At 35.8% G+C, this 27408-nt stretch overlaps 1 protein-coding gene and 1 pseudogene across 25 annotated transcripts in view; both read right to left on the bottom strand.

Annotated features, from left to right (window-relative positions):
- RIMS2 (regulating synaptic membrane exocytosis 2) overlaps positions 1-27408 on the bottom strand; it is a 775539-nt gene that overhangs the window by 412907 nt on the left and 335224 nt on the right. The gene's annotated exons all lie outside the window — the stretch shown is intronic.
- LOC129043361 (small nucleolar RNA U3) lies at positions 15328-15431 on the bottom strand (annotated as a pseudogene).

Here is a 27408-nt window from a genome sequence, read left to right as displayed (position 1 = left end):
TCAACATAGTGTTGGAAGTGCTGGCCAGGGCAATTAGGCAGGAGAAGGAAATAAAGGGTATTCAATTAGGAAAAGAGGAAGTCAAATTGTCCCTGTTTGCAGATGACACGATTGTATACCTAGAAAACCCCATTGTCTCAGCCCAAAATCTCCTTAAGCTGATAAGCAACTTCAGCAAAGTCTCAGGATACAAAATCAATGTACAAAAACCGCAAGCATTCTCATACTATTTTCTTTTGTCACTAGCTTGCTTCTTAGTTCTATCAATGCTAATTCCCCTCAGGCAAACCAGCTTTTCTGACATAAGAGAAAAAACAGGATCCAATCTTGCTGGAAGTTGCAATCACAATCCTACTGTTAAAATAGCCTCTTCACTCTCTAAGTAATGTTTTCAGGGAAAGTCATTAGTGTCTATCCCATCTTGGAGTAAGGGAGAAGAATACGGAAACTGCAGTGGAGGATTAGTCTAAATGCCCATCTGCCTGAGTACGATTTGCAGCATCTACACATGAGAGATACAGAAAGATGCAATCTAGCTGGTTCTAATTTTTTTTTGTTCTTTACAGTGCTGAACCATACAATTAATGATTTTTCTAAAAGTGCAATTCATTTTCATATTCTACATGTCCTTGCAATGCAATCAAAAATATACGCAGCAAATGAAATCATAATATGAATAAAGTCCTATTTTGCATATCAGTGCACATAATTTGTTTGGTTTAATTTATTTCAGTCCAAAAGTGTCATTCTTTGAATCTTAAACTTTTGAGTTGCCTGTGTGTGTGTGTGTGTGTGTGTATGTGTGTGTGTGTGTGTGTGTACATAGCATTCGTATTGACACAGGCATACACATCTATACATACACAATTGGTCTGCAGCTAGCAACTATAAGAATACTAAAAATACTATAATCAAACTATTTTCATTACATAAAGACAAGGAAGAAAATACACTCTACTCTTAGTCATATATTTGAAATCTCATTGTTCTAACTATATAGAATATAATTTTTTCATTTATATTATTTTTCTTATTCTATTCTTATTTTAAGGAATCATTCCTACATTATCAGATTTTTTTCATGTTTTATTGACAGTATAAATATTTCTGAATTATCAAAATTATAAGGCAACTTTATACATAACTAGCAAAACATATAGCCTACAATTCTTAATAGAAATATATTACCACATACCAATAGAATATTCACAACCATTTCAAAATGAAGTTCCTTAACTCTAAGAATTATCAAAAAGAAAACTAGATATATAACTGTTTGATTATTGCTAGTCACTTCATTTCCCTTTTGATCTTCCATGTTACTTCATGAAGAAAAGTTTAAATAAATATTAATAGTTGTTCTCTAAGCACCTTTCCCATTATGCCTGAATATAAAAATTCACATTAGATTTGACAAAAATAATTTACAATGCAAAAACCATATGAGTTTGTAAGTTACTTTTCCAAAACTCCAACAAAGTGAACAGGATATTCTTTAGCATTTATCTAAAAGTTATAAAAAGCTTTCCCCACTCAAGGACATCATAGATTTAACATAGGGAAACATATTTAATGCACCTTATACTCAATAATTAGTTGTCTTATCCAGTAGTGAATACTGGATAAGAAACATATAGGATTCTAAATATACTTTCAGATAAAGAAGATCATTTGCAACAGAGCAGATCTGGTACATTTCAATCATTCACATTAAAAATATATGACTTACCTACTAAACTCCAAGACTATTTCTTAGCTCTGTTCGTTTAAGAGTTGTAGCCAGAAATATAAATACAAGGTAAAAGTACAAAGTCATAGTCATCCAAAAAGAATAGGTGGCCACAAAAGATACAAAGATTAGAACTAGGATGCCTCCAGTCTCTTCACCCTCAACCAAAACCACAGCATTTGATCTTTGGCATTCATTGGAGAACTAAACAGGCACCAGGGAGCTACACTGGAAGATGATCCTTCCTATCAGACAGTTTACTTAGCAGCCTCTGTAACAGGATTCCAAACAGCACAGGCACCAGAGGAAATCTACTGAGTTGTCAACGACTTGGGGACCCTGATCATGATGGAGTAAGAATTTTGTTTGACAATTTATTATCAATACCAAGTATATATTATATTTTGAAATTAAATACTCATTGCATAAGAATAATGTTTTCTTCAAATGGAATAGTATTTTATTCTTTTGTTCTACAAGATACAAATCTTGGAAATTTTTCTATTTGTGTAATATACAGTCATATGTAATTGAATGACTATATTTAAACAGTAAAGACTAGATTAGGAATATTACCTTAAATTATAAAGAATGATTTCTGGAGTGAAATAAAAGTGAGTGAAAAGAAAAATGTTAATACCTTGTTAAATAAGATACTGGCAAATTTCCCAACATTCAATATTGTTTTCCTTCTAGCATGGAATCCATTCAGTAATTGTCTTTTGCTACGTCCATCCTCTTTAACAAAGTTACAAGTAAACAGCTATATTAGGACCATTTTTCTTTTTGACACTTTTCCTCACCAATTTACTCAATGACTAATATATCCACCTCCCTCTTTAGACAAAAGAGTTAATTTTTATAATATGGTAAAACGCTGAAATCTGTCGAAAGTTCCTAAGCCACAGTATTTCAGGAAGATACACATAATTTTTGTTTCTCCCTACGGTAGAGACTGTTAATGTCCTTTACAGACACCCTTTACCAGTCTTATGAATCCCTCCCGCAGCTGCTGTAAGTGTTGGCTACAATAATGGCGAACATTTTCCCTTCTCCAGAGAACTAGCCCCCTCAACTAACAGAAGTCACCTCCACTGGAAAGTAGCACTACTATTCCCTCCCCAGGTATGATTTAGAGCTAATGACCTACTGATATGGTGATACCAAAGTTGGCCACCCTTGCTTCAAAGGAAAAAACAATTCCTTGCAATTTACACTCAAAAAACAACTCTCCAAAACACACACTTCCCCATAAACACACAGCGAGGATTAGCCAAGGCGAGGCTTTACCTAAGACCACATGCTTCCTCAGCTCTTTTCTCATTCCTATCTTGCTTCCATCACCTCCTTAAAGATTTTTCCTGAAGAACCTTCCTTCATTAACTCATGTGTACAGAAATCCCTGTCTTAAGCTCTGTTTCTAATGAACTTGACCTGAGACAATTAATGCCAGGAGTGAACCTAGAGACAGACACTAGGAAAGAAATTCTGGAGTTGGATTACTTGCTGACCAACTAGAAATGAACACCCCATCACTGCTGTAAGTGGACTGAATATATCCGTGGTCCCTGCCACACATTGGCCATGCAACTGTTAAGATTTTCACCTATAGCAAATTGGAATAGATTATAGGTAGCAAGGGATGCACTGGATTATGTGGTTTCTCTATCATTTCAAAGGTATGGGAGAAACAGTAATTGTAAAGACTAGATTTAGATGGTCATTGCTGAATGCCAAATGGATGCATTACAAATTAAGACTGACAAGGTCAGGGAAGTCATCCACTAATATAAAGCAAAGTATGAGAGTCAAAAGGCCTCTCTAGCATTGTTTAAAGTGTTCTTCATCTCTTAAAGTTAGAAAGAAGATAGAGCTGAAGACTAGTCACAGAATTTAATTATAACATTGAGAGAACTTCAGAGAAGGCTAAATTCTCAGCCTAAGCAAATCTTCTACGGTAAAGTAAGGGTCCTGTCAGAGTAGGGCCCACAGCAAAACCAGAGATTTGCAATTGGTCCAGAACATGACACAATCCCATATAACCCATGGTACTAGAGATATCTGTGGTAGAACAACATAAACCCATAGAGTTCTAGAATAGAGCATACTGTCAAAGCAGAAAACCATTCATGTCATGTAGTCAGGGTAGAAATGGAACATCTGATCTCAAGACATCAAGTGACCATGAATCCAGAAGCACCCATCACGAAACCCACCAAATCATAAGACCAGACAGACTCAGCAGCATTCCATTTCTAATAAAATGGAAGTAGTTGATCTGGGCCTAGGGTTGAGCAAGTCCAGATGGGACAAGGAAGATGCCCAAACATGTGACTTGGACAACCAAGTTACTTAACACTATTGCATCAGTGCTGCCTCTGAAGTTCATATCCACTTGAAGAAAAAAGAAAAAGGCCAAGCTTGGATAGTGAATGGGTCAGCTCAGTATGTGAGTGTAAACTAAAAATTGGGTGCTTCTTCACTTCAGTCTCATTCAGTGTTGGCCTTGAAATAAAGTATAAGAAGAAATCCTCCCAATAAGCGGAGTTTCAGTTCACAACCTAGTAATCCATTTTGTGTAAAAAGAAAAGAAGCCTAAGGTCATAACACATATGGACAGGAACAGTGGTGAATAGCTTAGCTGATTGATCAGGGGCTGCTGGACGATTGAGGACAAGGAGTTCTAATAAAGAGGCATGTGGATGGACCTTTGGGAGTGGGCTGAGGGTGTGTGGATCCTTGCATTACATACTTATGTGTACCAGAGAAGATCTACACAGGAGGTATTAAATGACCAAGAAAACCAATGAATTCATCATGAGATATCTGCTGGTCTCTGTCCTCACCAACTCCACCCACCTCCATAAGTAGAATAAAGCCATACTGACAGATATGTAGGCAAGCATGTGCCCAACAGCATATTCTACTCTTAACATAATGTATATAACCCTTGCTTCTGCTGAATGCCTCATCTGTCAATCACAGACCCCTCCCCAACCTCAACATGATTCCACCCATCAAGGAGACAACCGGACATCTGCTGATAAGTTGGCTGCACTAGATATCTACCTTCCACCTTGTAAGGGCCAGTAATTCATTCACACAGACATAAAGAGGCATTCCAAGTATGAGTTTGCCTTTCCTGCCCAAAGCACCTCAGCAATTGCCTTTATACATGTGCTCACAGACTGCCTGCTTTACCTACATGGGATACCACATAACATATTTAAGACAAAGCAAAGGAAATATGTTTCTTTGTAGTGTTAATGCAGTAAAAACACTAATTATGAGATCCACTGATCCCACCACATACTGTGCCATCCAGAACTCTTCAGTCTGATAGTAAAATGCCCCATTAAACATGTAGCTAAGACTGTGCTTACAGTGAACACCTTGCAGGACGGGACACTATCCTTCAGGATACAGTATATTCCTTAATTCAATGGTTATCGTAAGCTGCTATGCCCCTGATATGTAGAATTCACAGATCTAAGAACCAAGGGATAGAAGAAGGAGTGGCACCACTAACCATTACTACCAGTTATCCACTTGGGAAATCTGTACCATACTGTTGCTTCAGGCTCTATGAATCAAGAAATCCTGGTTCCTAAAGTGGGGGATGCTTCAACAGGGGACACATAAAGCTATGGCTACTGCCCGGTCACTGTGATCCTTATGCCAGAAACAATAATAATAATCACACTGGCATTAGTAATTGACCCTGATCACTGTAAGCAAGTAACATATCTGTTACAAGATGGGTATGGGAGGATATGTTTGACATTCAGGTTAGCCATTGGAGTGACTCGTTATTCCCAAGTCACACTGCAACTATAAATGGGAAACCATAAGTACATGATGACAAGGAGCTCAGACTCTACCAGGTAAGTCACCTAAATCAGTAAAAGTGGAAAAAAAATATAAGTATCAGTTATGGTCACAAGATCAGAGACAAGTTTTTACAGAAATTGTGAGCATAGAATCCTGGAGGACCTGTGCCTGAATAGAGTAAATTTAATTATCAGAGGCAACTGGCTCTGACTGGTACAAAGGGTACACTAATGTACACATTGCTGGTGGCTTATCCAAATCTCCTTTATCTGGATAGTGCAGTCATCTTCCAGCTGCTGTGAATACGGGCTGCTAATTGCACATAGTATCCCTGTTCTCCAAAGAAATAACCTTAAATGATAGCCATCTCATGTAGGAGGTTACCCTCAGTCCAAGGACAGCTCTGATAGGGGTACATAGATAAGAGAAAAAACTGAGGAAGGATTTATATTCAGAGTCCTTCAGCCCCATGTCTAGGCTTAACCTGAAACCACGCCCTTGACTAGTTCTTCTTTCTCTATCCTGCTTCACTCCATTCCCTTACAATTTATTCCTGAAGTGCATTCCCACTATAAAGCATGTGCACCTGAATTCTTGTCTTAGCCTCTGCTTCTAGACAATACTCCTCTTTTTCTTTATTTTTCTAAGCCTCAGCATAAATTCAAATAAACAGGAATTTTCAAGCACAAGGCAGTAAAAAGAAAATAGACTTCAAGATTAATATTAATTAAATATCAAGATTCTGACTTATAGTCCTCCGGCCCCAGATTTCACACAAACTTAATTAAAAAGAAGTGAGACAGCCAGTCATCTGCAAATGACTTTTCAATTGGGCAGAATCAAGGTGAGACAAAAGGCCTAGTTTAAGAATGGTTTGTTTGAAAACAAGTTTTCCTTGTAGTTAAGGTCACTGGTAAGTATTAAGTTCTTCAAGAATAGAGATCCTTAGTATCTTTTTCCCCACCTTCCTCCTCAGTGCCTATAAAGCAGTTGGCAAGTTGTAGGTACTTAAATATTAGTTCAAAGAATAAATAAAAAGCACTGGATAAATAGCTGCCTTTCTTTGAAAAGGTGCTTCTTAATTTTCCCAGGAAGAAAATAATGGACACATAGTGTCCTAGACAGGACTTAACAAAATTTATTACCTACACCAAGGTCAAGATTCTCAAATAAAATTAAAGGATATAATCAAGTTTTTGTCTAAGGTTGTGCAAGTCTCTGCAAAAGTGGAAAAGCAGACAAGAAACAATGTGCATGAAATCAGCTGTGGAAGAAAAAGGCAGGTAGCACTTCAAATGGCATATAACACAAAACAAGTTAGGAAAAACAGGAAAATGAACAAAGCAATAAGAGATAAATTGAAAGAAAATTTCAAAAACATAAAAATTTTGAGGTGAAGTGCAAGTAACATTCATGTCACTCGATTTGATCAAATCCCTCTATTACTCTTGCCATAATGAAAAAATACCTAGGGCCCAGGGCTGCCTCAATGCAGTTAAAATCAGGAAAACAGGCCGGGGGCAGTGGCTCACACCTGTAATCCCAGCACTTTGGGAGGCAGAGCGGGCAGATCACTGAGGTCAGGAGTTCGAGACAAGCCTGGCCAACATGTTGAAAACCCGTCTTTACTAAAAAAAAAAAAAAAACAAAAAACAAAAAACAAAAAACAAAAATTAGCCAGGCATGGTGGTGGGCACCTGTAATCCCAGCTATTCAGGAAGCTGAGGCAGGAGAATAGCTTGAACCCAGGAGGCAGAGGTTGCAGTGAGCTGAGATCGCGCCATTGTACTCCAGCCTCGGCGACACAGTAACTCTGTCTCAAAAAAAAAAAAAAAAAAAAAAAAATCAGAAAAACAGTTACCAAACATTCCTGAAAAGGCTAAAATTCTCTATTACCTTGCTTGCTCTTTCTTGCATTTTTATGTCTTAGTTAGTAGTCCGCATATTCGAATCCACAGCCTCTACTTAATGCCTCTTTCACTTAACTAATCATTATGATTCCTTCTGGACAGTATTATTCCACTAATATCAACATGCTAGCACAAGACTACCATAGTAGAAATTTCCGAATTAGGAATAGATGGAAAAGAGGAAAGAAAGCATTTCAAGAGAAACTAAAAGAGTCAAGATAAAGAAAATAAGGAAAGTACTGCAACTAAAGAAAGTACTCAAGATCCAGTTAGGAACTATAAAAAGAGGCAAAGCAGGCAAACAAGAATACAGAATCAGAAAAAAAGAGGAGTGTTAGGGAAGGTAACTTATATAAAACTTTAAAATATGACATTATATTTCCTTACAGACAACTCACAGCAAACTAGGAATACATAAAATCAACATTGCCATAACTCACAAGAAACAGACTATAGGACCAGGTATAAGCTTAACAAAAGATGAAACTGAATGCAAAAACCTCATGCCTAGGGATAAACCATTGAATGTCAGGCTTATCCTACAGGTCATTAGAATTTATGCTCAGAAAGGGGTTCTTTTTTAATAAATGCAGAGCTATAAAGAAATACGAAAGCTAAAAATTCCATCTATGATTACATATAACAAATGAATTGAAATACGAAAGAAAATCAGAGTATAAAATAATATGGCCCTCCATATTATTAAAAGCAAAGTTCTTCAAAGAAATTGCTGCCTCCCCATATTTACAGCAGAAAGCTTATGTCCATATGAAGATTTATAAGCAAATATTCACAGCAACTTTAACACCAAAAATGTAGAAAAAACCAAGGTGCCCATCAACAGGTGAACAGCTATACAAATATTGGTATATCTATATAAGGGAATACCAATGCTCAATAATGGATTTAAAATAAATGAAGAATAAATAAATTATACACATAATAACATGGATGAATCTCAAATTCATCACACTAAATGAAAGCAGTCAGATTTTTAAGAGTATATAATTTCATTTACATAAAACTCATACTGATATAGGACAGAAAGCACATCAGTGGTTGCTCAGGGATAGAGCAGAGCAGAGATGGACAGGAAGCAGGGATTATCAAGGGGTTAAACAATAAATTTTTAGCAGTTATACTGATGCTATATTATCTTTACCATGGTGATGTTTCCACAGGTGAATACTTGTGTATATTTGTGTACTTTACATATGTTCAGTTTATTGCATGTCAATTATAACTCAATAAGCTATTTAAAAAATCCAGGTCTCTCTCCAACTTTAAATTTCATGCTCTACATTTAAATGATATCCTACCTCTTTAATATAAGCTAAGTGATCAGCAAAATTGCATGAAAAGATGTTCAACAAGTAATAAATCTATTTCCTCTTCCCCTATTCTTGTCTCAGAGAAGAATCTGCCATAGTAAGGTATTAATTGGAATCCATGTTGGCATTTGGGATTAAGACCTGTGGACTTCATGATCTTCCTATTCTACTCAAGTATGAACTACCATAAAAAACTGGAGATGTTGTCTTAGGCTGTTGCTCTTCCCAGCCTTTACCCCACATAAGCTAAGTTCCTAGAGTGTGGGAACTTTCAAGCCCTTTTTCTTATAACTAGCAAAAAGCATATTTGACATGTATCCAGCTATAAAAAATTACTTAATTTTAAGTCAGAGCACCTGGGTTTAGGTCCTAGTTTCTGCCAGTTGTGAAATCATGGGCATATTACTTATCTAAACATAATTTCTAAAACCTATAAAATGATGGTAGTATACTAATACTACATGATTTAGAGAGTCATAGTAAAGATTATCTAAGGCAAGTGAAAGTACTGATTAATTGTAAGGCATCAAAATATTAGTAAGCATTCCAACTGTTTTAAAATCGTTTTCACTAGTAACAACAGGTAGGGATAGCAGTAATTAATGGTGGCAGTTTCCTAATAATGAAAGAATTACAGATCATGTCTCCATTTCTTCTGCTTTTCCTACCACCATTGGCTACAGAAATCAAGCATACCCATAAAAAACGAGAACAGTACAAAGTGATATAAAAAAGAGTGATGTACAAGCAAGAGATTTTGGATGTGTAAAAATTGTTTTAAAAATGGATCTTTGATTATTCTCTGCAAAACTTGCTTAAAATTAGTGATTGTAGATTTAACTTTCACAAGCAACAATAAAATGGTATAATTTTGAAAATATAAGATTTTATTTTGTTAAAAAACAAAGACTTGACAGAAATATGTAAACTAAGAAAATATATTTTTCCACAAAAAAAATTAAAAATCTTGAAGCTAGAACTCTACTCTATTAAGAGATGGAAAATGCTGAAATGCTGAAGTATGTTGAAAAGGATTTTAAAATGCAACCAAGTCAATAAAGTAATATTCTCTTTAGAAATGGAATATTTTTACTGAGTGGCAAACAGAAAGAATAGCTAAGGTAGAAGAAAAAGGTAATAGGGAGAAGCAGAAACAAAAGGTAGATACTTTTCAGTAATATGAATGAAAAAGACTAGAGAATAATCTCTCATTCTCTCTCTGTCTCTTCTTAACCAAAAAGCACTGAAAAATGTCCAAAGAAAATAAAAGTGAAGGTATTTGCAGGTTTACCATTTTTAGGAAAAAATAAACAAATTTATAAAAACTACAAAGAAAAGTTACTAACAAAGTGGCTTTATTTCTATATGATGGCTTTCAGAGCCAATGACATTATCAAAGAAGAGAAGTGAGCTTGAGATATAACTTAGAAATATTTTTAAAAAGAGAGGACTTGAAAACTAAGACTAAATACAGTTCAAAAAAAGAATCATAATCAACCTTCAAGAGTCATGAACCATATATTGGACTGACAGTTCAGTCTGAGTACAGCTGAAGTAAATCTCTTAAAACCTTTAATGAAATATGGAAATAGAAGAAGACTAAACTGACTACAATATTTTCCTCTTTTCAAAATACAAGGGACTAGAGGCTGCTAAGTACACTAAAAATGCAGCCACTTCTCATAGATATTACCTTATAAAAATTGGTGAAAGTAATTAAAGACACACAAACAAGGATGTTTTAAAACGAAAATGTATTAGTCCATTTTCACGCTGCTGATAAAGACATACCTGAGACTGGGCAATTTACAAAGGAAAGAGGTTTAATGGAGAACACACAGTTCCATGTGGCTAGGGAAGCCTCACAATCGTGGCGGAAGGCAAGGAGGAGCAAGTCACATTTTATGTGAATGGCAGCAGGCAAATAAAGCTTGTGCAGGGAAACTCCCCTTTTTAAAATCACCAGATCTCGTGAGACTTATTTGCTATCATGAGAACAGCATGGGAAAGACCTGCCCCCACAATTCAATTACCTCTTACTGGGTCCCTCCCACAACACGTGGGAATTCAAGATGAGATTTGGGTGGAGACACAGCCAAACCATAGCAGAAAGAAATTCAAATCATGCCAAAAAAAATTGTTTTAATTACAACAATCATAAATTTTTATAAGATTCTGAAAGATGATAAAAAAGACAAGTAATTATTAATAGATATGCCATAGTATCAGGTGGTAAAACTCATTCCTGTAAGAGAAATAATAAGGTAGTCTTCACCATAGTTATGATAAAGTATTATAGATGGGCAATATGCATAATTCTAACTATAGTGTGCCTTCAAAAGAAGAAATAATCACTTAGCTCCCTACAAAACTTTGAAGAAAACTACTAATTCAAAGATCATATATGCCTAGGAATAAGAAAAATATGAGGAAAAAGTCTCAAATAGACACATTCTCAGAAAACATCAACAATATCCTTCCTTTAAAAGTTACTGAAAGCATTCACTGTCTGCTGAAAAATAAATTACATTTAAGAAATCAAGAACAGACAGGCACAGTGGTGCATGCCTGGAGTGCATATTAGCAAGGCTGAGGCAGGGGGATTGCTTGAACTCAGGAGTTCAAAATCCAACCAGGGCAAGATAGCAACACCGTGTCTCTTCAAAACCAAAAAGAAATCAAGAACAATGAAATTGTTGGGGTTAGGAACTACAGAAAGCAGGCAAAGAAACAGAAGCACTAAATTCTCATGAAAATATATTGATTTGTTTATTGTGGCACTTTTCACAATAGCAAAGACTTGGAACCAACCCAAATGTCCAACAATGATAGACTGGATTAAGAAAATGTGGCACATATACACCATGGAATACTATGCAGCCATAAAAAAGGATGAGTTCATGTCCTTTGTAGGGACATGGATGAAATTGGAAATCATCATTCTCAGTAAACTATCGCAAGGACAAAAAACCAAACACCGCATGTTCTCACTCACAGGTGGGAATTGAACAATGAGAACACATGGACACAGGAAGGGGAACATCACACTCTGGGGACTGTTGTGGGGTGGGGGGAGGGGGGAGAGATAGCTTTAGGAGATATACCTAATGCTAAATGACGAGTTAATGGGTGCAGCACACCAGCATGGCACATGTATACATATGTAACTAACCTGCACATTGTGCATGTGTACCCTAAAACTTAAAGTATAATTTAAAAAACAAAAAAAATATTGATTTATCCTTGATTAATAATTAAATGATCTTGTGGGCTGAATTGTATCCACTCAAAATTCATGTTGAAGCTCTAACTCCCAGTATCTCAGAATGTGACTATATTTGGAGATAGGACTGTTAAAGAGGTGATTAATTAAAAGAAGACCATTGGGGTGGGTCCTAATCCAATCTAACTAGTATACTTATAAGAAGAGGAAATTTGGACAGAGACACTAAGGACTGTGTACAAAGAGGAAAGATCAGTGAAGACACAGCGAGAAGGCAGCTATCTGCAAGCCAAGGAGCTAGGCTTCAGAAGAAACCAAACCTCCTAACACCTTGATCTTGGACTTCTAGAATCCAGAATTGTGAGAAATTAATTCCTGTTGTTTAAGCCACCCAGTTTATGGTACACTTTGTTGTGGCAGCCCTAGCAGACTAATACAGATGAGTAAATGTTTAAATTTTTTAAAAAACTTCTATAACAACCAATGAAATTACAAATAGGACAATATGAAAGAAATCAATGACAATGATGAAAAGCAATTCTATGTGTCCATGGTAGAAATGTATTTACCTTTTGGGAAAGCAATTAGACATAAGTCTTAGAAAAGTTGGTACATTTTGACATAGTAATTAAACATCAGGAAATCTTTCAGAGTGAAATCCTGAATAGAAGAAAAGGCCTAATCAGTAAGAAGTAGTAATAATTGATAATAATTAATTAATTATAATAAGTTATTATTTACTTCGTGTTTCTTATTTGCAAGGCCATCTACTAAATCTTCATAAAATTCATTGCCACATTATTTATTTTTAGTTATATTTAAAATTATAAAGCCCAAAGCAATTGCTGTTAACATTTTGCTACAATTTCTTTAGAGTTTCTTTAATTCTTCTTTCTATGCCTTTTTATTTCTTATATGTAAAACAAAAACAAAAACTATAACTATTTTTTTCACTTAACATGAAGATAGTCAAAAAGCATTCTTCTAATATAAAATAACTGAAATTATAAAGAGAGTCAATAGAAAATTAGGATTTTGCTTTATGTGCCAGATTTTATGAACATACCTAAAATGAGGTTAATAAGTTGTATTCTTCTGATTACCATAATCTCATACATATTTGGTTGCTTTTGTTTATTTTTCACTTCAATTATAGTTGCACTAGAAGTAATGTTAGTGCTGAATAAGTGTAAGACATAAAGCTATCTATTTCTTTTTCTTTTTTTTTTTTTTTTTTTTGAGACGGAGTCTTGCTTTGTCCCCCAAGCTGGAGTACAGTGGCACGATCTTGGCTCACTGCAACCTCTGCCTCCCGGGTTCTAGCAATTCTCCTGCCTCAGCCTCCTGAGTAGCTGGGATTACAGGTGTGTGCCATCACATCCGGCTAATTTTTGTATTTTTAATAGAGACAGAGTTTCCTCATGTTGGCCAGGCTGGTCAATGTAAAGCTATTTCTTAATGGCAATCCTCAAATGTCTACAGATGTGTAGCCAAGGGTAACCACAAACAGGATTCAAGCAAAATAGGTAGAAGCAGTTTGAGAGTTTCAAACAGATGCTAAGAGACTGCTGAAACATCAGAACCATCTGTAAGATTTTGTGGAGTAAAATGTCTAGCTGATTGGGTTAACAAGGCTCCTCTGCATTTCTGGAGCTATACACAGATTGGACAGTACTATCAGGCTGTGAAGACTGACATTCTTATGATGATTCACCTGGTTGTATTCTGTTGCTGATAACGGTCATTTACACCAAGACAGAAAATCATCAAGTCTAGATTTTTCAATGTTTAATAAAAAAGATTTTTAAAAAGAGATATTTATAAAGTAATATTATGTATGAGAGAGAGAAAGTAGGGAAACATTCTTCTGAGCTAGTAAGAAAAAAAGCAGCAATTTCAGATCTTGAAATACATTTTAAAGACTTGGCATTTATTATTTCTGTATACAAAAGTCAAAAAGGAATTAATTTCCTGATAAAAATGTATGGAGTAGGAGGATGCATGGTACTAATTAATTGGCAATAAATAAATAATTCCTAAACAGCAGCATTAAGGACCTAGATGAGCTCAGAGAGCCTAATTTGTTTTCACTACAGCAACAGTTTTCTCTGGCAATACGTAGCAATCTGGAGACTTTATCCATGAAAATACCCTGTGCTCTTTAAGTCCTGCTGTATAAACTACACCTAGCATTCCTGCCTATTTCAAAGCTCTTCCTTCACTGATGCAGGAAGGTTTTATACATTGTTTTGGCATTTTAAAAAAGGAAAAGAAAGAAATTTCTGATACGAGTAAGTTCACTTAAAATACACTTATGCTATAATTATATTTTTGTCAAAATAACAAGTGTACCTTCCAGTAGCTGCCTGGTTTAAATTCTCCAACTTTTTAATTAAGGTTTTGCTCTTGAACCGTTTCATTCCCACAGTATACAGTGAATACACTGAACTGTCATTGCCTTAAAACTATTATTATTCCTAATTATAGTATATAGGTATATAGGACATATATAGTATATCGTATATAGTATATAGGAAATAATTATAGTATTTTTCATAAAGTTAACATATGAATGGAATGTATCCACGAGAAGTTCCTACATATTTGCAACAGAAAACATACACAAAAATCTTCACAGCAGCACTTTCACAGTGGCAAAAGCGTGGAAACAACCCCAACAATCTCTCTGTGGGAGAGTGGATTAAAAACTGTGATATACTCAAACTCTAAAATATTATACAGCAGTCAAAATAAATGAATTACCACAACCCACAACAATATGAATGCAATGTAAAATTAGGGGGAAAAACAGAACAATGCCTTTTTATAAAGATGAAATAACCAATGATTTTTAGAAATACATATAAGAAACCTGTATAAGAGAAAAAACAGGAATGATGAACTTGCGGCTGAATATCATGATAGCCACAAACTGGAGGAGTCAAGGAAATGATTGCCAAGGTTCTAGCTCTTGCTTGATAGGGTAGTTTCATGGATGTTTATTACATTATTATGAAATAATTAACAGGTTCCTGAGTAGCTAGTATTAGGTTTGCCTGCTTTCTATAAACAACTATAAAACTGGACAGAATATGAAACAACCACTTTAACGTGTTGGACAAGACAAAACATAAGGTTGACATTCTTAAGAAAGCAGTAAGCTTCACATTAGCTTTCCACCTGGAAACAATCTTCCAACTGTAGTATTAGGAACTGGAGTCCAAGCAGAAAGCATTGGTTTCACAAAGCATAAGAAACACAGTCCGGTGTTAAAAATAGAGATTAAAATTCAGCCTTGTTAAGACAGCTAGAATTTTGTTTCTGTTTTTGTTTTTGTTTTGCTCTACACATTCATAGAAACTTCTTTAGTAATGAACTGCAGAAATAATCCCTGAAAGTATGGTCTTGGCAGCTAGAATTTTTGATGCAAAGTACTAGGGCAGAAGAGAGCTAAGTGAATAAGCTCCAGAAATAGGAACAGAAGTTTTGCTCTTGTTCCTGCCCAAACTCTAAGCAGTACATATGCAGGCTATCTGGAGCCTGGCAGACTGCACCTGCTGAGGGCTGAAAGTTGAAGAGAAATTTCAGAAGTCACACCCTACTATAAAACTCTCTGATCAAGCAAGCTTGGAGAGATATTTGTGAAAAATCCCAGGGCATTCAGTTGAGGCTCCACAAAGGCCATGCATTAAGAGTAAGAAAACCATACCCTAGAAGTAAGGGCTGTGCCCTATGACAAAGAAAAAAAAAAGAGTACTCTCCAAATAAAGCCTAAAACCAAACTTTGACAAGATCAAGGTGATCCTCCTTAATTTAACTGCCTGACATAATCAAAATTAGCATTCTCAAGATGAAAACATAATATAAAAATTCTAAAATACATCATTTAGGTGTTTACCCTGCAAGACAATGTTACAAGACATCCAAAGAAGCAAGAAAATGAATCCATAACCATGAGAATAAAAAGCCAAACAAAAAGAGAAACATTAGAAACAGTCCTACAGATGATCAGAATGTAGCAACTGGCAGAGAAGAGCTTTAAAATAACACAATGAATATGTAAAAGGATTTCGTGGAAAAGTGGATAAAGTACGAAAACTGATGGGGGAATTTCAGCACCTTAATAGGCCTTTTTTTTTTTTTTTTTTTTCTTTGAGACAGAGTCTCGCCCTGTCGCCCAGGCTGGAGTGCAGTGGCATGATCTCGGCTCACTGCAAGCTCCGCCTCCCGGGTTCACGCCATTCTCCTGCCTCAGCCTCCCGAGTAGCTGGGACTACAGGTGCCCGCCACCATGCCCAGCTAATTTTTTGTATTTTTAGTACAGACGGGGTTTCACCATGTTAGCCAGGATGGTCTCAATCTCCTGACCTCGTAATCCGCCCGCCTCGGCCTCCCAAAGTGCTGGGATTACAGGCGTGAGCCACCGAGTCCGGCCACAAACTTTAATAAATGGCAATTCTGAAGTGAAACATGCATTAATAGAAGCGTAGAATACACTGCATATGATTATCAGTAGAATGGAATAAAATCAGAGGTGTCCTATCCTACACCTTCTGCTTATCCAAAATATACGTAACTTTTGAGAAGTAATACAATAGTAGACACTCTGACATTATTAGATAATAGAGTGAGAGATGTTGAGATTGATATCTGTGTTCTCACAAATCACATGATGAAAACAAAAGTTACCTAATAGTTTAGCCTTGTTGAAACCAATATGGAAAATAAATTATGCTAAGAGGCAGGAAATATTACTTTAAAATTGGGCCTATTTTCTTTGGCTTCTCTTTTTGCTATAATGCTGTAGGGTCACGTGCCTCAGGAAAACAGCTGTATTAATTCTAAATCACAATTTCTAATGACGTTTGCTTACATGTGGTTTAAACCTTGCTAGCAGAAAAAGGAAGTGAGAAGGATTCTAAGCAGGTGAAGGATTTGATATGCTATTGCTGGCTTTGAGAATGGAGGGAACAAGACCTGGCACAGTGGCTCACGCCTGTAATCTCAGCACTCTGGAAGGCGGAGGTGGGTGGATCTCTTGAGCTCAGCAGTTTGAGACCAGCCTGGGCAACATGGTGAAACCCTATTTCTACAAAACTACAAAAATTAGCCAGGCATGATGGCTTGTACCTATAGTCCCAGCTACTGGGGGGCCTGAGGCGGTAGAATCACTTGAGCCAGGGAGGTCAAAGCTGCAGTAGGTGGAGATCCTGCCACTGCACTCCAGCCTGGCTGGATCCTGGGAGGGAGACACTGTCTCAGGAAAAAAAAAAAGAAAGAAAGAAAAAGAAAATGTGGGGCACTCTGAGGCAAAAACGTTAAGAATCCCATTACTGGGTATATACCCAAAGGATTATAAATCATGCTGCTATAAAGACACATGCACACATATGTTTACTGCGGCACTATTCACAATAACAAAGACTTGGAACCAACCCAAATGTCCAACAATGATAGACTGGATTAAGAAAATGTGGCACATATACACCATGGAATACTATGCAGCCATAAAAAAGAATGAGTTCATGTCCTTTGTAGGGACATGGATGAAGCTGGAAACCATCATTCTCAGCAAACTATCACAAGGACAAAAAACCAAACACCGCATGTTCTCACTCATAGGTGGGAATTGAACAATGAGAACACATGGACACAGGAAGGGGAACATCACACACTGGGGACTGTTGTGGGGTGGGGGGAGGGGGGAGGGATAGCATTAGGAGATATACCTAGTGTTAAATGACGAGTTAATGGGTGCAGCACACCAACATGGCACATGTATACATATGTAACTAACCTGCACGTTGTGCACATGTACCCTAAAACTTAAAATATAATAATAATAATAATAAAGAATCCTCTAGAAGCTGAGAGCTGTCCTCAGCTAAGAGCCAATAAGGAAACAGTGACATCAGTGCATAACTGCGAAGAACTGGGTTCTGGAAGCAATCTGAATTGTCTGGAAGTACATTCTTCCCAAGAGCTTTCAGATAAGTGCCAATGCTAGTCCACATCTTGATTTCAACCTTGTGAGACCCTAAGCAGAGAACTCAAACAAGCCCACCTGGACTTCTGACCTACAGAACTGCAAGATAGTAAACAGGTGGAGTGTTTCAACCCACTAAGCTATGGTAATTTATTAGACAACAATAGACAACTAACATATAGTGCATTTGCATTAAGTGTTTTATAAAGTAATGAATCTTCTTTGCATTAACCGTCATAAAAAATACGTAGAGAAAACTAAAAGATTCATACGCTTACGCAGGTGAACAATTCCATATAATCTTTGCACTGTACTATCAAACCGTGGTACCACTTTTCATTGAAACTGCTCATCTATACATTTGTTGCAATGCCAACACTAAAAAATACAAATAAGAATGTCCTTAGCTGTGTGTGTTTCATGGGAAATATGGTAATAGTTTTTAAAGCACACATTTCTCTATGTGTATTTTCATCATCAGATTTACATTTTGTGCAAATAGTTTTTATAACAAGCTGTTCAACTTCTCTAGAAAAGGTAGTGTGTCCTATTTTTATGTTCATCATGTTTTGTTCCAAAATTAAGATATAACTCAGAAAGACCCAAAAAATTATTGTTGAGAAACTTATTGCAAAAAAATACATTGGCACAGGAAATTATATTTATTTATTTATTTAGAGATGGGGTCTCAGTCTGTCTGCCACTCAAGCTAAAGTGCAGTGGTGCAATCATGTCATGGCTCACTGCAGCGTTCAACTCTTGGGCTCAATGATCTTCCTGCATCAGCCTCCCAAGTAGCTGGGATGACAGGTGTACACCACCATGACTGGCTATTTTTTTCTTTCTTTCCTTGTTTTTGTAAAGAGGGGGATCTCACGATATTGCCCAGGCTGGTCTCAAACTCCTAACCTCAAGGATCCTGCTGCCTGGGTTTCCCAAAGGGGTGGGGTTACAAACACCACGCCCAGCTGGTGTTTAATTCTATTAATTTAAAAGATCAGCCATGATTATAAATAATTATCATAAAATTCTTCAGCACACACTTTTCATTTCTTATACTGTAACGGACAAGAGTTGAAGAATCAATTGATCAATTAATTTCATCTTTAACCTACTCATTCTCACTACAACCCTAAATCAAATTTCCTTTAAAAATTCCCTCTGGAAATTGTCTTTGTAATGGATGCCCACCCAGTTAGAAGGTAAAGAAAAAGTATGATAGCTTTTGTCTCTTTATTTTATCTGATCAGAAGTTTTCTTTTAAAATTAGATTAGTCATATCAATCTTGCATTTTCTGTGAAGAAAGCCTTGCACATCTTGCTCATGTTTTGTCATTAGCAATAGTCATTAGAATCTAGATGAAGTAAAGTAGTAAAGAAAGAATATTGAAAAGTTATATATTCTCAATATACTCTGATAATACAGTGATTATTTAATTAGGACATACAGTTCCAAATCAGCCACTGGACAACAGGCTAACCAATTATATTTAGAATAGCACAATAAATTATAAAGAATGAAACTGAGGATTACAGAAGAAGGTACATATATAATTCCTACCAGCAAGTATAGGATCAATACAACTTAAAATATAAAAGAACAGATTCCTTTTTTTGATAATGGCCAACCAGCTCCACTCAAGCTAACCTTGCAGAGATGGTAAGTATAAATCCTGGACAAAGTATGAACACACAACTATATGAGGCCCTCAATAACAAAAAGACAAAAGATACTGGAGAGCAATTGATTCTTCGAGGAAGATGACACCAAGTGAATTTCTCATTTTTATGATTTTAACCAAATTCAATCAATGCCTGGAGACTAAATATATGTTAGAAAACTCAGTCTTGGCCGGGCGCGGTGGCTCATGCCTGTAATCCTGGCACTTTGGGAGGCTGAGTGAGGCAGATCACAAGGTCAGGAGTTCAAGACAAGCCCGGCCAACATAGTGAAACCCTGTCTCTACTAAAAATACAAAAAATTAGCCGGGCCTGGTGGCACGTGCCTGTAGTCCCAGCTACTTGGGAGGCTGAGGCAGGAGAATCCCTTGAACCCGGGAGGTGGAGGTCGCAGTGAGCCGAGATCGCGCCACTGCACTCCAGCCTGGGCAACAGAATGAGACTCCGTCTCAAAAAAAAAAAAAAAAAAAAGAAAAGAAAAGAAAGAAAACTCAGTCTTGGCCAGATGCAGTGGGCTCATGCTCATTCCCAGCACTTTGGGAAGCCGAGGTGGGCAGATCGCTTGAGTCCAGGAGTTCAAGACCCACCTGGACAACATGGCAATAACCTGTCTCTACAAAAAATACAAAAATTAGCTGGGCAGGATGGCGCATGCCTGTAGTCTCAGCTACTCAGGAGGTTGAGGTGAGAGGATTGCTTGAGCCTGGAGCAGAAGGAGGCAGTAAGCTGAGATAGCGCCACTGCAGTCCAGTCTGAGTGACACAGAGAGACCCTGTCTCAAAAGAAAGAAAGAAAACAAGAAAGAGAGAGAGAAAGAAAGAAAGAAAAAAAAAAGAAAGAAAGAAAGAAAAAAAAAAAAAAAAAAACCTCAGAGGCTTACTGGCTTCTGAGGAAGGAGTTCGAGCAAAAACAGACTGGAAAGTGAGGGAGGTATGACAAAAAGGAAGCTAAAGAAAGGAAAAATAAAATTATGTGTATTAAAAACACTGCCAAAATCTCATGCATACATAAGAAGACTTCAAGGAGCTCTGCTGAACATAGTGGTATGCCCCCTACAATCCCAGTACTTTGGGAGGCCGTGGCAGGAGGATTCCTTCAACCCGGGAGTTTGAAGCTGCAGTGAGCAATAATTGTGCCACAGCACTCCAGCCTAGGTGACAAAATGAGACTCCCATTTCTTAAAAAAAAAAAAAAAAAGAAAAAAGAAAAGATTTTTAATTTACAAAAAATGAAAGCTCAGATAAATTAAAACAAATTACATTTTAAGCTACCGTCATCTCAAGGGAAACAGAGTTAATAGCTAAATCTCAAATAAAAATAATCAACCCTGTCTCTACAAAAAATTTTTTAAAAAAATGGTGCATGCCTGTAGTTCCAGCTACTCAGAAAGCTGAGGTGGGATGATCACTTGAGCCCAGAGGGTTGAGGCTGCAGTAAACTCTGATCACTAGACTGCACTTCAACCTGGGCAACAGAGTAAGACTCTGTCTCAAAAAATAAATAAATACATAAATAAACAAATGAACAAACAAACATCAGCATTCTTCAGAGGGACAAACTAATTTCAGAGTCTATAAAGCATTATTAGTCATGTCCAAAATACACGTCAAACTTACCTGATATATTAGGAAATAGGAAAACAAGATCCATACTCAAGAGAAAAAGCAATCAATGAAGACTGTGAGATAACAAACCCAGATGTTAAAATTAGCAGAAAAAGATTTTAAAGTCACTATAACAACTATGTTTGAGGAAATAAAGGTAAGATTCTCAAAATGAGTAAAAAGATAGGATATCTCAACGGAGATATAGTGGCTATAAAAAACAAATGGAAATTTTAGAACAACATATAAAATATTGGAAATTAATAATTCACTAGGTGGGCTTTACCTCTGATAAGAGATTCTGAAAGAAATGAAATCAATAAAATTTAAAATTAATCTAAAGAACACAAAAAAAGTTGAAAAAATTCCAAGAACCGATGGGATAATCTATAAAAAGTCTAAAATACAAATAACTGAGAAATCAAAAGAAAAATAGAAAATAGGGTAGAATAAATGCTACAACAATGGCTGAACTTATTAAATTAAGTTAAAAATTAAAATTTGGTTTAAAAAAGAACATAAATTTATACACATACGAAGCACAGCCAACCCAAGCAAAATAAATCCAATAAAAACATACATGTAAGAATATCATAACAAAACTGTTATAAACAGAAGATAAAGATAAATTTTTGAAAGAAACCAAAGAAAACAAATTAAATGCAGAAAGACAATGAAGTGCCAATGACTTGTCATCACGAGCCACTTACTTCTCATCAAAAATCTATGAAGGCCAGTTTAAACTACAGAAACGTAAATTAAAAAACAAACAAACAAACAAAAAAGTGTGTCAACATAGAATTCTATTTCCACCAAAAATATTCACAAAGAATGAAGACTAAGAAAAGATTTTTTCAGGTAAATGCAAATGGAGATGTGAATATGGGCATTTCAAGTAATACTACAGGGTGTTCTCCAGGCTGAAGAAAAAGTCTATCAGATGGAAATCTGGATCTTCAGAAAAGAAACTTAAAAAGAGGAATATGTGAATAAATGTAAAAGACTACTCATTTCTCTTGATTTGTTTAAAATACATAAGACTGCTTAAAGCATTTCACATAAAATTGCACTATATAAACACTAAATAGATTGTGAATGATTGTAAATAGATTGTGAAAGTGCAACCAATAAGAACTAATGGTAAAGAATAGATGTAGCTAATAAGCAAATAGATAAATTAAAAATTGCAGCCATAAAAAAAGAATGAGATCATGTCTATTGCAGGGACATGTATGAGCTGGAAGCCATTATCCTTAGCAAATTAATACAGGAACAGAAAACCAAATACTGCATGTTCTCACTTAAAAGTGGGAGCTAAATGATGAGAACACATGGACACATAGAGGGGAACAACACACACTGGGGCCTTTTGGAGGGTGAAGGGTGGGAGGAGGGAGAGGATCAGAAAAAATAACTAATGGGTACTGGGCTTAATACCCAGGTGATGAAATAATCTGTACAACAAACCCCCATGACATAAGTTTACCTATGTAACAAATCTGCACATGCATCCCTGAACTTAAAATAAAAGTTAAAAAAAAATTGAGTTCCACAATGTATTCATGTAATTCAAAAAATATGGCCGGAAGAAACAAAAATAAAAGTGGAAGAAAATCCATAAAACAAATACCTAAATTCAAATATATCCATAATTATATTAAATGTTAGTGAATTAAATACTCTATGTAAAAGGCAAAAATTGTCAAAGTTGATGAAAAAAGTAAGAGCCAATTATGCTCTTAAAGTGATAAAAGATACATTTTATATTAAAGCCACAGATGTATTGAAAGTAAATGACTACAAAAAGACACACTAGAGAAACAGTATTTGCATACATGGTTATATTAATATCAAATAAGATGTTTTTGTAACAGGAGCATTTTTCACTATTGAGACAAAAAAAGGAAAAGACATAGGGTGCTGAGCTATCCTAGTGATCTCCCTGACCACCTTCAACTAAGGGTTAGACCCATGAGACAAAAACAGGACTCTGAGGCTCTTTGTGAGCACATAGATCCAGCTGAGGCTGAAATTAGTACTATCAGTTTTGTTTTGTTTTGTTTTCAGTTATGTGAACTGATAAATACTCTTTTTCCTTAAGCCATTTTTAGTTGGGTTTTCCATTTCAGCAAAATAATCATCACTGGTCAGGACTCTGCCTGAGCCTCACTACTTTCCTTAATGGTATAATGAAGCTTGTAATACCACCTTGCAGGGTTTGAAAAGAAAAAAATGGCAATTAATGTAAAGGACAAAGCCCGGAATAGATGCCCCCAAAATGGTAGTTAATACTATTAACTACCAAAGACAAGCTCACAAAAATTAGATTTCATATCATTATGAAAGCAAAAAGCAAAGGAAGCAAAGCAAGGTGTGAAAATTCTCTGGAGCTCCTCTGTGTTCAGAGAAGGCCAACTGGCTGAGGTCAGTGCTCAGTGAAGCCTAGGGTCTGGCTTGGACTATTCAGAGTTACACAGGTAGAAAGGACCACTGACCTCGAGTCACTCTGAGACTGGTTTTTCTCCAATGAGTGTTTCCTGACATTAGCCATGCAGAAAGAAAAGAAAAGCCCTCTTTCAGGTCAAAGATGAGGCTTCTCACCCCTTTTCTCTTTACTTTGGTATGTGTCGTTTAAAAAATCATTGACTATTCATATTTGGAAGGGGGAGTAAATGCTGTAAGCCAAGAATAAACATAGAACAAGTACAAAAAACATTAATATTAATAAGACTTATACACAAACAGTAATACCAAGGAAAAGAGAAACATTTCACAAAACTTTTCGTATAATGTCAATTAATCAAGAAAACATAATCCAGGCACGGTAGCTGATGCCTGTAATCCCAGTACTTTCGGAGGCCAAGGCAGGAGGATCACTTGAGCTCAGGAGTTCGAAACCAGACTGGGAAACACAGTGAGACCTCATCTCTACAAAAAATAAACAAAATTAGCGAGGTGTGGTGGCTTGCACCTGTGAGACCCAGCTACTCAGGAGGCTGAAGTGGGAGGATTGCTTGAGCATGGGAAGATGAGGCTGTGGTGAGCCAAGCCTGCACTACTGCACTGCAGCCTGAGCAACAGAGCAAGACCCTGTCTCAAGAAAAAAAAGAAAAGAAAACATAAATATCACAAATGTGTAGATATCCAGTAACAGAGCTTTAAGGCACATAGAGCAAAAGCTGACAGAATTAAAAAGACAATAAATTCCATAATCATAGTTAAAATTTTTAACACGTCTCTCAGAAATTGAGAGAAAAAAAGGATAAAAAATCACTGAGACAGAAGATCTGAGCAACACTATTAAATATAATGACATAATTGACATTTATAGACCACAACAGCCAGCAAGTACAGAATACACATTCCTTTCAAATACATGTGGAATGTTCAAGATAGTCCTCACAGTGGGAAGTAGAACAAATCCCAATAAATTTAAACTGATTGAGATTTTACAGGTATGTTCTCTCACTAGAATAAAATGTCATCATAAAAAATAATAAGATATTTCTCTCACCAGAATAAAATGTCATCATAAAAAATAATAAGATATTTTATTTTTAAATTAAATGTTTAGAAATGACCACACTTTAAAATAATCAATGAATCAGAAGAAGTCATACAGTTCCACCTTCCAAAGCTTTAAAAAGAGGAAATTAAATCCATAATAAGTAGAAGAAAAGGAGTAATTAAGACAGGAACAGTAATCATTGAAATGGTAGACAAACAAGAGAGAAAAGTAACAAAATCAAAAGAAAAAAGATGATACACTCCTAGGTAAACTGATAGGCAAATGAGAGAAAGATCACACATCACAAAATAACAATATCAGAATAAAATAAGTGTCATCACTATTAGATCCATAGATATTAACAAGATAAATATGAAATTTATAACAACAAATTAGTCAACTTAAATAAAAATATTAAATTTACTGAAAAATGTAACTGACCATATTGAGAAAGATTGAACATAAAACCTAATCAATCCTATTTATCTTAAAGAAATTGAATTCTTTTTAAAATTTGCATTATTTTTCATCATCATAGTGTTATTATCTTTCTCTTTCCAACTTTTATTTTAGGTTTGGGGGTACATGTGCAGGTTTGTTACATGAGTAAACTTGGGGATCTGGCATATAGACTATTTCATCACCCATGTAATGAGCATAGTACCTACCTGGTAGGTAGTTTTTCTATGGTCACTCTCCTCCTACCCTCCATTCTCAAGTAGGCCCCAGTGTCTAATCTTCTCTTCTTTGTGTCCATGTGTATTCCAGCTTAGCTCCCACTTGTAAGTGAGAACATGCAGCATTTGGTTTTGTGTTCCTGCATCAAATTGGTTAGTATAATGGCCTCCAACTCGATCTATGTTGCTGCAAAGGAGATAATCTCATACTTTTTATGGCTGTATATTTCATGATGTATATGTATATTTTCTTCATCCAGTCCATTATTGATGGACATCTAGGTTGATTCTGTGCTTTTTCTATTGTGAATAGTGCTGCAATTAACATATGCATGCATGTGCCTTTATGGTAGAACAATTATATTCCTTTGGGTATATACCCAGTAATGGGATTGCTGGGTTGAGAAATCTCCAAACTGCTTTCCACAGTGGCTCAACAAATTTATGTTCCCAACAACAGTGTATAAACATTCTCTTTTCTTCACAACCTTGCCAGCATCTGTTATTGTTGACTTTTTAATAATAGCTATTCTGACTAGCATGAGATGGTATCTCATTCTGATTTTGATTTGCATTTCTATAATGATTAGAGCTATTGAACATTTTTTAAACTACCAACAGTATTTTGCACCAAATTAGCAACAAAAAAAAAAAAAAAACTATTATTAAATTCACATAGAACCAAAAAGGAGCCCAAATAGCCAAAGCAATCCTTAGCAAAAAGAACAAAGCTAGAGGCACCATCACAGTATTCAATTTCAAACTATACTACAAGACTACAGTAAACCAAACAACATGGTACTGGTACAAAAATGGATATAAAGTCCAACAGAACAGATTACAGAACCCAGAAGTAAAGCCACACAACTACAACCATCTGATCTTCAATAAAGTTGACAAAAAAAGCAATGGGGAAAGGGGACTCCCTATTCAATAAATAATGCTGATATAACTGGCTAGCCATATGCAGAAGATTGAATCTGGACCCCTTCCTTTCACCACCTACAAAAATCAACTTAAGATGGATTAAAGACGTAAATGTAAAACCCAAAACTATAAAAAAAAAAAATAGGAAATACCATTCTGTTCTAGGACCTGACAAAGATTTCATGACATAAAGGCTCCAAAAGCAATTGCAACAAAACCAAAAACTGACAAGTGGGATCTAATTAAACTAAAGAGCCTCTGCACAGCAAAAGAAATTATCAACAGACACCTACAGAATGGGAGAAAATATTTATAAACTATGTATTTGACAAAGGTCTAATATCCAGAATCTACAAGGAACTTAAAACAAATTAACAAGCAAAAACCCAAAACCTCATTAAAACATAGGCAAAGCACATGAGTAGACACATCTCAAAAGACGACATACATGTAGGCAAAGAAACTGAATACTTTATCAAAATTTTCACACAGAGAAAACTTTAAGTCCAGATGGTTCTGCTGGTGAATTCTATCAAATATTTAAGGGATAAATAACACCAATTTTGATACCAACTGTTCATCCAATAGAGAAAAAGTAAATGCCAAACTCATTTCATGAAGTCAAAATAACCCTAATGCCCAAACCTGTCATGGACATTTCAACTTAAGAAAACTAAAATCTCTCATGAACATAGATGCAAAAAAAACCTTATCAAAATCACAGAAAATCTTCACCAGCAATATATAAAATGGAAAGTATCCCATCAGGTGGTATTTAACCCAGAAATGCAAAGTTGGTTTAATATTCAAAAGCTAAACTAATACAATTAGCATTATTATGGAATCAGGAATAAGAATTACAAAATAATTTCAATTACTGAAGAAAAAGCACGTCACAAAATGCACACTTTTTTTTTTTTTTTTTTTTTTTGAGATGGAGTGTCTTCTATCTGGTTAGTTATCTACTGTTGCACCTTCTTTTTTTTTATTTTTTGAGATGAA

Source organism: Pongo pygmaeus, chromosome 7 (genome assembly GCF_028885625.2).
Source record: "Pongo pygmaeus isolate AG05252 chromosome 7, NHGRI_mPonPyg2-v2.0_pri, whole genome shotgun sequence".
NCBI classification, from domain to species: domain Eukaryota; kingdom Metazoa; phylum Chordata; class Mammalia; order Primates; family Hominidae; genus Pongo; species Pongo pygmaeus.
The sequence above is the reverse complement of the archived record's forward strand: the minus strand, read 5'-3'. Positions and strand labels throughout refer to the sequence as shown.